The 8878-nt window shown below is 37.6% G+C and overlaps 1 long non-coding RNA gene across 1 annotated transcript; it reads left to right on the plus strand.

The window, feature by feature from the left end:
• The first annotated feature begins 3774 nt into the window (after positions 1-3774).
• On the plus strand, positions 3775-8477 carry LOC107793311 (uncharacterized). Its single transcript, XR_001649680.2, has 2 exons — positions 3775-4189; positions 8170-8477. It is a non-coding gene; the product is annotated as an uncharacterized LOC107793311 (long non-coding RNA).
• Positions 8478-8878: the final 401 nt, after the last annotated feature.

Raw genomic sequence — 8878 nt, forward strand, 5'->3', positions numbered from 1 at the left:
CCTTTAAGCCAGTTACCTTTCTTCGATTACCCTCTTTGGGACCTGAAAACGTTTGTAAAAAAACAAAAAAAATCAAAAACAAAGTTCCCTAACTATGTTCGACTTGATTCCGAAAGGATACGTAGGCAGCCTCTCTCTGGGGTTCAGTCACACCAAATCAAAAATCCAATTTCCTCCAAAAGCGAAACTGGGGCAGATGTTGTAATGCTTTGGCGATGTTTCCCCTGAATGGTTCCAAAGTTGTAATTCGATCCAAATTCCTTTTATCCCGAACCTTGTTCAAGTCCTTCCGATCAGTCAGTGAGGATGTTCAAGAATCGGAGAACGCAGCTATTTGGATCCGATGCAATCAAGATGAGAGAAATAAAATGAGAGAGTCTTATTGGTGAAAACCTACATGGGCACCGTAAGGCGATGGTGAGCAGAAAATTGAAAATAAGAGAGTCTTGTTAGTGAAAACTCGTAAATAGCACTATAAGACGACAATGAGAAGAGAAATGAGAGAGGTCTTTGGCGAAAACCCACAAAGGGTGCCGTTGATCGAAAAGGAATAATACCTTACAACCATTGGCACTGAAAGAGTCCTGGAGGTTTCCCAGTTTTTAAAACACGGGTCATAATGGGTTTATGAGAAGTTGGATAGTTGCGCAGATTGGGTATCCAGTCCAAGAAGCATGTCATGTCTATTAAAGTCTGCATACACCCCAGATAAGCCCTTCTCTCCTCCCCCGAATGGGATACTTCTCTTTAAACTCATTTTCCTGTCCTTTGTTTACTTTTCTTTGAATCCCTTTCAGTTTAATTCTTCTCTGAAACTAATACAAAGAAAAGGTGGCAAGATTGGTTTACAGGGCTCTGCTTGACAAAATCTGAATGTAAAGAAAAAAGCACCCAGCCTCAGCAGGTGCATCAAGTCGATCCCGACTGGCCATGATGGCCGATGCTCCGAAGTCAAAATTATTGAAAATGAAAAAAATCCAAAGTCAAGTGCCCGTAAAGGCAGAATAAGATGAAAAGGTCGAAGTCCCACATAGGTGAACCATCACGTGAAATTTTGGAAAGTCAAGGTCATCGGTTTTAGAAGAGAGATCGACCTCCAGAAAGCCAGCAAGCAACAGAGGTTCTTATTAAAAGAGTTGGGCCAAGATCAAGTGATCAAAAACAATCAAGGCCACAAAAACAACCACCGTTTCAAACTAACAATTGTTCTTTGTTTGAAAATATAAAACAGGTGCAATCCAAAGTAACCTTACAAGAAGCAGGTGCAACCAAAAAGAAAAACTGCGCAAGGGCTAGAAACAGTTTTGCAACAACAATCCATAAAGGGAAGTCACCTCCAAATTTCTTTCCCGCATTTACTCATTCTATGAAATAAATAAAATAAAATAAAAATAAAAAAACAAAAGAAGAAAAAAAAAAAGAAAAATGAAAAAAAAAAAGAGATAAGAAGAAAAATTCAGAAAAAATGATAGCCTAGAATCTCCACTCCCTAGTTGAGTTTATTTTTAGACGTAGGGTCCTCACTCCCTAGTTGCCTTTCCAACATAGGGTCTCCAATCCACTCCTTAATCACTTTTTCAACATATGGTCTGAACTCCCTAGTCGCCTTTCCAACATAGGGTCTCCACTCCCTAGTTGAGTTTATTTTTAGACATAGGGTCCCCACTCCCTAGTCGTTTTTCCAACATAGGGTCTCCACTCCCTAGTTGAGTTTATTTTAGACAGAGGGTCTCCACTCCCTAGTTTTGTTTATTTTTAGACATAGGGTTTCCACTCCCAAGTCATTTTTCCAGCATAGGGTCTCCACTCCCTAGTTGAGTTTTCAACATAGGGCCTCCTCTCCCTAGTTGAGTCTATTTTTAGACACAGGGTCTCCACTCCCTAGTCTCCTTTCCAACATAGGGTTTTCACTCCCTAGTTGAGTTTATTTTAGACATAGGGTCTCCACTCCCTAGTCGCCTTTCCAACATAGGGTCTCCACTCCCTAGTTGATTTTATTTTAGACATAGGATCTCCACTCCCTAGTCGCCTTCCCAACATAGGGTCTCCACTCCCTAGTTGAGTTTATTTTTAGACACAGGGTCTCCACTCCCTAGTCGCCTTTCCAACATAAGGTCTCCACTCCCTAGTTGAGTTTATTTTAGACATAGGGTCTCCACTCCCTAGTCGCCTTTCCAACATAGGGTCTCCACTCCCTAGTTAAGTTTATTTTAGGCATAGGGTCTCCACTCCCTAGTCGTTTTCCAACATAGGGTCTCCACTCCCTAGTTGAGTTTATTTTAGACATAGGGTCTCCATTCCCTAGTCGTTTTTCCAACATAGTGTCTCCACTCCCTAGTTGAGTTTATTTTAGACATAGGGTCTCCATTCCCTAGTCGTTTTTCCAACATAGTGTCTCCACTCCCTAGTTGAGTTTATTTTAGACATAGGGTCTCCACTCCCTAGTTAATTTTTAGTATAGATATAGGACTCCACTCCCTAATTTTTTTCCCAAGGATACACAATCCTCATTTTATTACTTTCAAATAAAGAAATAGTCTAGATTTTGTTATAATAACTCACGAATTTTTTCTAGTGAAAACTTAGGCAGAAAATTTCGTTCATTTGTTTGCTTTGGTGCCTAAACAGGTTTTCACCATGAGGCATAAAGTTTTGAGATGACCAAAAGAAGAAGTCTCAACCCAAATAAAAGAAAAGAAGTTGAACTCAAAGTGCAGAAACAGAGAAAAGATGCGGACTACTCAAAATTTGATTGAAGTCACAATCTTCGCATGTCCCACCTTGATCTGAAAAGTTGAAGAAGAGTGAACCAGCGGTTGCAGCTAACAAGCATCAAGATTCAGATCAAAGTCTGCAGGAAGAACCAGCCAAGACTCAAGATCAAGCTTTAGAAGGTTATAGATAGAAATCTTGTAACTCGTACTTGATAGGCTTAGCTAGTTTAGCTTTTCATCTTTCATTTTGGTGTAATAAGGAGCTCAGCAAGCAGAAACAGCAACAACAGCAGTGAAATCACAGTTTCTCGGTAGTCCCAGCTACCAAAACTTCTAGAACTACACTGATCTGATTCCATTATAGCCAAGGATATGTAGGTAACCTCTGAAGCAAGGTTCGGTCAGGTTTTTTCAAAAGATGCTTCTCATGGAGTTTCAAATGGGCAAAAATCCCTCATAGTTTGCTCATTTTGTCTTTGCCCGAAAACCCTTCGTGTTTCCGAGCAACGAGGGGTAGCTGTGAGCATGTGATTTTCGCCCTATACGAAATACTCCTATAAAATCCCAATAAAATAGGTTTTCTGTTAATTATTTGCCATTTTAGGAATTTTTATAGCATATTCTTAATTATTTGCATTTCTGTGCATGTTTAATTTTTATTTAAATCATGAAAAATACCAAAATATCATGCATTGCATTTAGGATTTGTTTTTACATTTTTAGAATTAATCAGTAATTATTTTCTTTATCAAAATTTGAAAATCACAAAAAATAGCTCATTTTTACACTTTTGTCTTTTAATTTTTAGTTTATTGGTTTTCTCTTTCAATTTAGAATTAAGTGATGTTTATAATTTTTATTAGTTAACTAGTTTAATTTTATATTTTAGATAATTTAGGATTTTTAATTATTGGGATTTTAAATTAAAAAAAAGATTAAAATATAATAAAATAATAAGGGAAAAATAATTTTAAAAGGGGGTCTAACACACTTGGGTTGCACCCTTAAACCCTTAGCCCAAATAACCCTTTCTACTGCCCCAGCCCAAGAATAACCGGACCAAAACCCGCTCCACCGACCCGCCCGTCTCCCTCCATATATAAAATCCTTATATCATTTCCCAAACCCAAACCCTAGACCTAAATAATAAAGAAATGGCACCCCAATGTACTATTCATTATCTTCCTCACTGAGCCCGACCTCAACTCTCCTGAAACTCAGGCGAGTTCACTCAAATGGATCCCCTCCTCTCCACGTCACTTTATTCCAATGGTTTTCTGTTAGAAAATAAAGAATATTCTCTCCAAAATAGCACGATTTCTGTATGATGGAACGACTTGCTGGATGAATGGGAGTCGTGGATGGATGTAAATCGATCCATGCCTTCCATTTGTCCCAAAAATCATTCAAAAATGTGAGGATTTTCGGATATTTGGGCAGAAGCTTCGAAATTCTTTGAGGGTAATATTTATGAGGTAAGTTTTCTTTTTCTAGGGTAAATAAAAATCAAGGAAAAATATTCAGTAAATTAGTAGTGAAATTACTAGGGTTTTGAAGTTTTTTCCTTTCTTCAGGCTTTTCCTTTTCTGATCGAAATCTTTTCAAAAGCGAAAAAATATATATAAAAGTATAGTGTGAGGTTGATTGTCGATTCAAGTTTTACTTTCTTTCAAAAGAAAAATCAAAAAAAAATACAAATCTCAGCATTTTTCTTCGATCTCTGGTTTTTCAAGAATGGTTTTGGATTGAAGTGGGTTTGGAGTTTTGGCACAATGGATTTCTGTCCGAACTTTGGTTGCAATTTGGATTTGGTTGGTTGATTTGTTGAGCTATTGTTGTTGTCGCTGAATTTCTTCTCCCATCCCAAAATTTCGTTTGTTATTTTCAGTTGTTTTGCTCATAGGTATGTTCTTCATAAAATTGTTCTCAGATCCGTTTATGATATGAAATTATTGTTGTTCTTTAGCTCATCTATGAAAGAATGGTTACGAATCCCACATGTTAGTACTAAGTTGTGTGTGTTTCATTTGATTAAAAGTGTTTGATAAGCAGTATGCAAAAAATAGTTTTTGTGATAGAAAGATTTATTTCATTTGTTCTTTAATTCAGATTCCTTAATCATTTTTTATACATCTGTTCTGTTCATGAAGTCCATATGTTTGTGTGCTTGTATTGGTTTCGTTTTAAGACTTACTTAGTTTGTGATTTGAGAATATTTTTGTAGTAATTGATGGATTGTTGCTGAAAACTTTAAGCTGATTATTAGTTGGGTTCCGTAGTGAACTAGAGGAAAATGGGTCCATTTTATATATAAGTTTTGATATTGAAGTGGTATTTCACCTTATTGCTATATCAAAAGCTAGGCCTTTCTATTGAGTATTGTTGAGGCTTACGAAAAATTGAAGGGTGTTATTTGGAGAAATGAGTGAAAATTTGACACATAAAATTTGCAGTTCCAGCTAAAGGTACATAGATATTCTTATTTAATGTCCTTCGAATAAAATGAGCTCATATGCTTACATTGTGGACAAAGAAATTTCCTGTTCTTAAAACAGTGAACCATCCAAATGCCTGAACATTTTCTGATATGGCTTTTTAAACATATTAGTGCAACAATAATTTTGTTGTGTGTTTGACTTTGATACTACTTCTCTGTCATAAGGATATATAGAGTTTAAAACACTTTAGGCTAGGAAAATCACATAAAAAGAGTTCTTCAGATGGAGGAAAGCATCTTTGAATGTTTAGTTGCTTATTTTATTTTGTTAGGCGGAAACTGTAAATGGATAGTTTTGTTTCTCTTGATTAATTTGGGTGGTAAATAGAATCTAGTATGACCCTATTGAGCCAAGGTTTTGAAGTCCTTTTTGGGTTTATTTCGTGAACTTTCATAAGTGATTTAGAAAACTGATTATTTTCATGCTTGGTTTACTTTCTAAGATCAACCAATTGATTTCAATTCTAGGCCTCGCAATAATCTCAAACTTAGAAATAAATAATTTATGAACGTCGTAGTTTGCTTTAGGCACGCAATTAAATTATTATAACTATGGGTGTGATTCCCGTGACGTAGTTGTGATAACTTGTTTTAAAAATAGATTAAAAATAAGAGTACCTTTAGATTGCCTTTAAAATATATACCCCTTTTCTTAAAATAATTTGAGGTGTGCCATGCTTAAAACCCATAATATATGGCCCTCACAAATTTAATTCAAGACTTTATGTAACGACCCGGCCGGACGTCTTAAGAATTAACGCCTCGATCCCCTATTAACTGCTTTCCACTAGTTTATTTCTGCTATTTTGATTTGCCAAAAATGTTCGATTTTGAGTTTCGGAGAGTTTTGGGACACGTAGTCCCTAAATGAGAGCTTAAATGTTAGAAAGTTGGTCGTAGTTGGAACAGTGTGAAGACGGCATCGAAATGGAATCTGATGGTTCTTTTAGCTCAGTTGGGTGATTCCGGGGTTAGGAGAGTGTTCAGATTGTGTTTTGGAGGTTCGTAGCTAATTTAGGCTTGAAATGCCAAAAGTTCTATAGTGAGATTTTGATCCCAGGGTCGGAATGTAATTCCGGAAGTTGGAGTAGCTCCGTAGTGTTTAGTGTGACGTGTATGCAAAATTTTAGGTCATTCGGATGAGGTTTGATAAACTTTTTGATCGAAAGCATATTTTGAAGAAATTTTGAGTTCTTAGGCTTAAATCCTTGGTTAATTCGATGTTTCGATGTTGTTTTAAGTGTTTTAAGGATTGGTACAAGTGTGAATAAGGTATTAGGTGATGTTTGTGCTTTTGGTTGAGGTCCCGAGGGCCTCGAGGTGATTTCGAATGGTTAACGAGAAATTGAGGAACATGTTGCAGCTGCTGTATTTTTGCTGCTTCTGGTATTTTTGCATCTGCGGTTTGGGGACCGCATATGCGGAGCCGCAGAAGCAGCCGTAGAGACCACAAAAGCGGAATTTGGGAATTCCTCAGGAACCGCAGATGCGGTGAAATGTTTGCAGAAGCGCAACCGCTCCTGCAGTTAGAGTTCCGCAGATGCAAAAGTTGGCAATAAAATGAAAGTCGCAGATGCGACATAGTTTCCGCAGATGCGGTCCCAGGGCCGCAAATGCGGCAATCGCTGGGCAAATTTGAGATATTCTTTCACCATTTTCATCCGGGTTTGAAGCTTTTGAGGGAGATTTTCGAGGGAAACAAAGGGAAATCACTTGGAGGTAACATTCTTGAGTTCATAACTCGTTTTATGTGATCAAAGACCTAATTAGTGGTGAGAAATTTGGAAAAAAATGGGTAATTAGAGCTTGAGTTTAAGAGGCCTTTAAATGAGGATTTGAGGGGTCATTTGGACTCCGATTTCAGTGTTCTTGTTATATATAGACTCGTGAGAGTACGAGGTTTCTGAAAATGAAAATTTCACCCGATTCCGAGACGTGGGCCTGAGGGGCATTTTGGTCATTTTTCATAATTTTGCGTATTAGCATAGACTTTAATTGTAGAATTAGTTACTTGAAGTGCTATTTACATTATGCAATTGAATTGAATAGATTTGGGTCATTTGGAGTCGAGTACTCGTGGCAAAGACGTGGTGTCGGGTTGATTTTGAGCTGGTTCGAGGTAAGTGGCTTGTCTAACCTTGTGTGGGGGACCTTCCCCTTAGGTTTGATGTATTTGGTAATTGAAATGCCTTGTACGTAAGGTGACGAGCGCGTACTTGAGCTAATTGTTGAAAATCCGATTCTTACTTAAGTATTTCAATTGAGTTCTTTTTCCTATTTTATTCTACTTGTGAATTTAGCCAGTTGCTGGTTTAGAAAAGCATGTTTAATTGACTTAATTGTCTATTTGCTTAAACTGTCTTAATTTCATTACGTGAAGCATGTTAGGCTAGAAATTAACTGTTTACTTGGTACAAAATTTAGCTTAATTGGGTATTCTTGTGTTGTTGCTGTGTGTTTTTACTTAAGGACTACGGGATGGCATCCCGAGGGATCCCCTGTACATATTTATTATCTAAACTGAGGTGCGGGATACCAAGAGATCCCTGGCACGTATATTGAGGATACCAAGAGATCCTCGGGATACCAAGAGATCCCTAGCATATATTAAGGATACTAAGAGATACTCGGGATACCAAGAGATCCCTAGCATATATTGAGGATACCAAGAGATCCTCGGGATACCAAGAGATCCTCGGGATACTAAGAGATCCCCGGTTATTTTCCATGTGATTTGCCTTTATCTCTGTTTCCGTTATTGTACTCTTATTATACTGTATCGATTCTTAATATAGATTCTCAATTTTACTGCTTATCTTATCCTGTCATTTTATTATTTATTAACCTCAGTAGGGCTCTGACCTTCCTCTTCACTACCCGACCGAGGTTAGGCTTAGCACTTACTGAGTACCATTGTGGTGTACTCATGCTCTTTCTGCACATGTTTTTCATGTGCAGATCCAAGTACCTCTACTCTGGCTTACCATTCTTGAGGCGCGGCGATTCTACGGGACTTCGAGGTATATCTACCGCGTCCGCAGACCGAGGAGTCTCTTTCTATTCCTGTATTTTAGTATTTAGCCCTACTGTACTTTTGTTCTTGTTAGACATTCCGGAGATTAGAGCTATGTAGTATTTTTTTTCTCAGCTTGTGGATCCTTGAGTTTCTGGGTTTTGGGATAGTGTATCAGATTTCGAGAAGTTATGTGTATATGTCAATCGGCATTTAAATATTATTTCCTTCAGTTATTTTCGGTTTTTGATTATTTACTCCGCAAGTTAGTTCCTTTTTCCGCATTTGTTAGGCTTACCTAGTCGTAGAGACTAGGTGTCGTCGTGATAGTTCATGGAGGGCGAACTGGGATCGTGACAGTTTAATCCTTTTAAAAATTGAGGTGTGCCATCAATTAAACTCACCATGGCCCTCATAAATGTTGCTATTAATCAGAACCTTCGTAGTTGCTTTAGGCGCGTTCTTTAAATAATTTATCATAGCTACGGGTACGGTTCCCGTGACGTAGTTGTGATTTTTAATTACTAAATTCGGGTGTACATTTCATGTGCCCAATTTCAATTCTCAACAATGTTAAATAGAACGTGTCGCGAACCACGGGTGCATTTCATGTAGCGTGGTTCAAGACATGTTTTAAATAACGTTGAATCTTCC

The sequence above is a fragment of the Nicotiana tabacum genome, chromosome 18, assembly GCF_000715075.1.
Source record: "Nicotiana tabacum cultivar K326 chromosome 18, ASM71507v2, whole genome shotgun sequence".
In the NCBI taxonomy this organism is placed as follows: Eukaryota; Viridiplantae; Streptophyta; class Magnoliopsida; order Solanales; family Solanaceae; genus Nicotiana; species Nicotiana tabacum.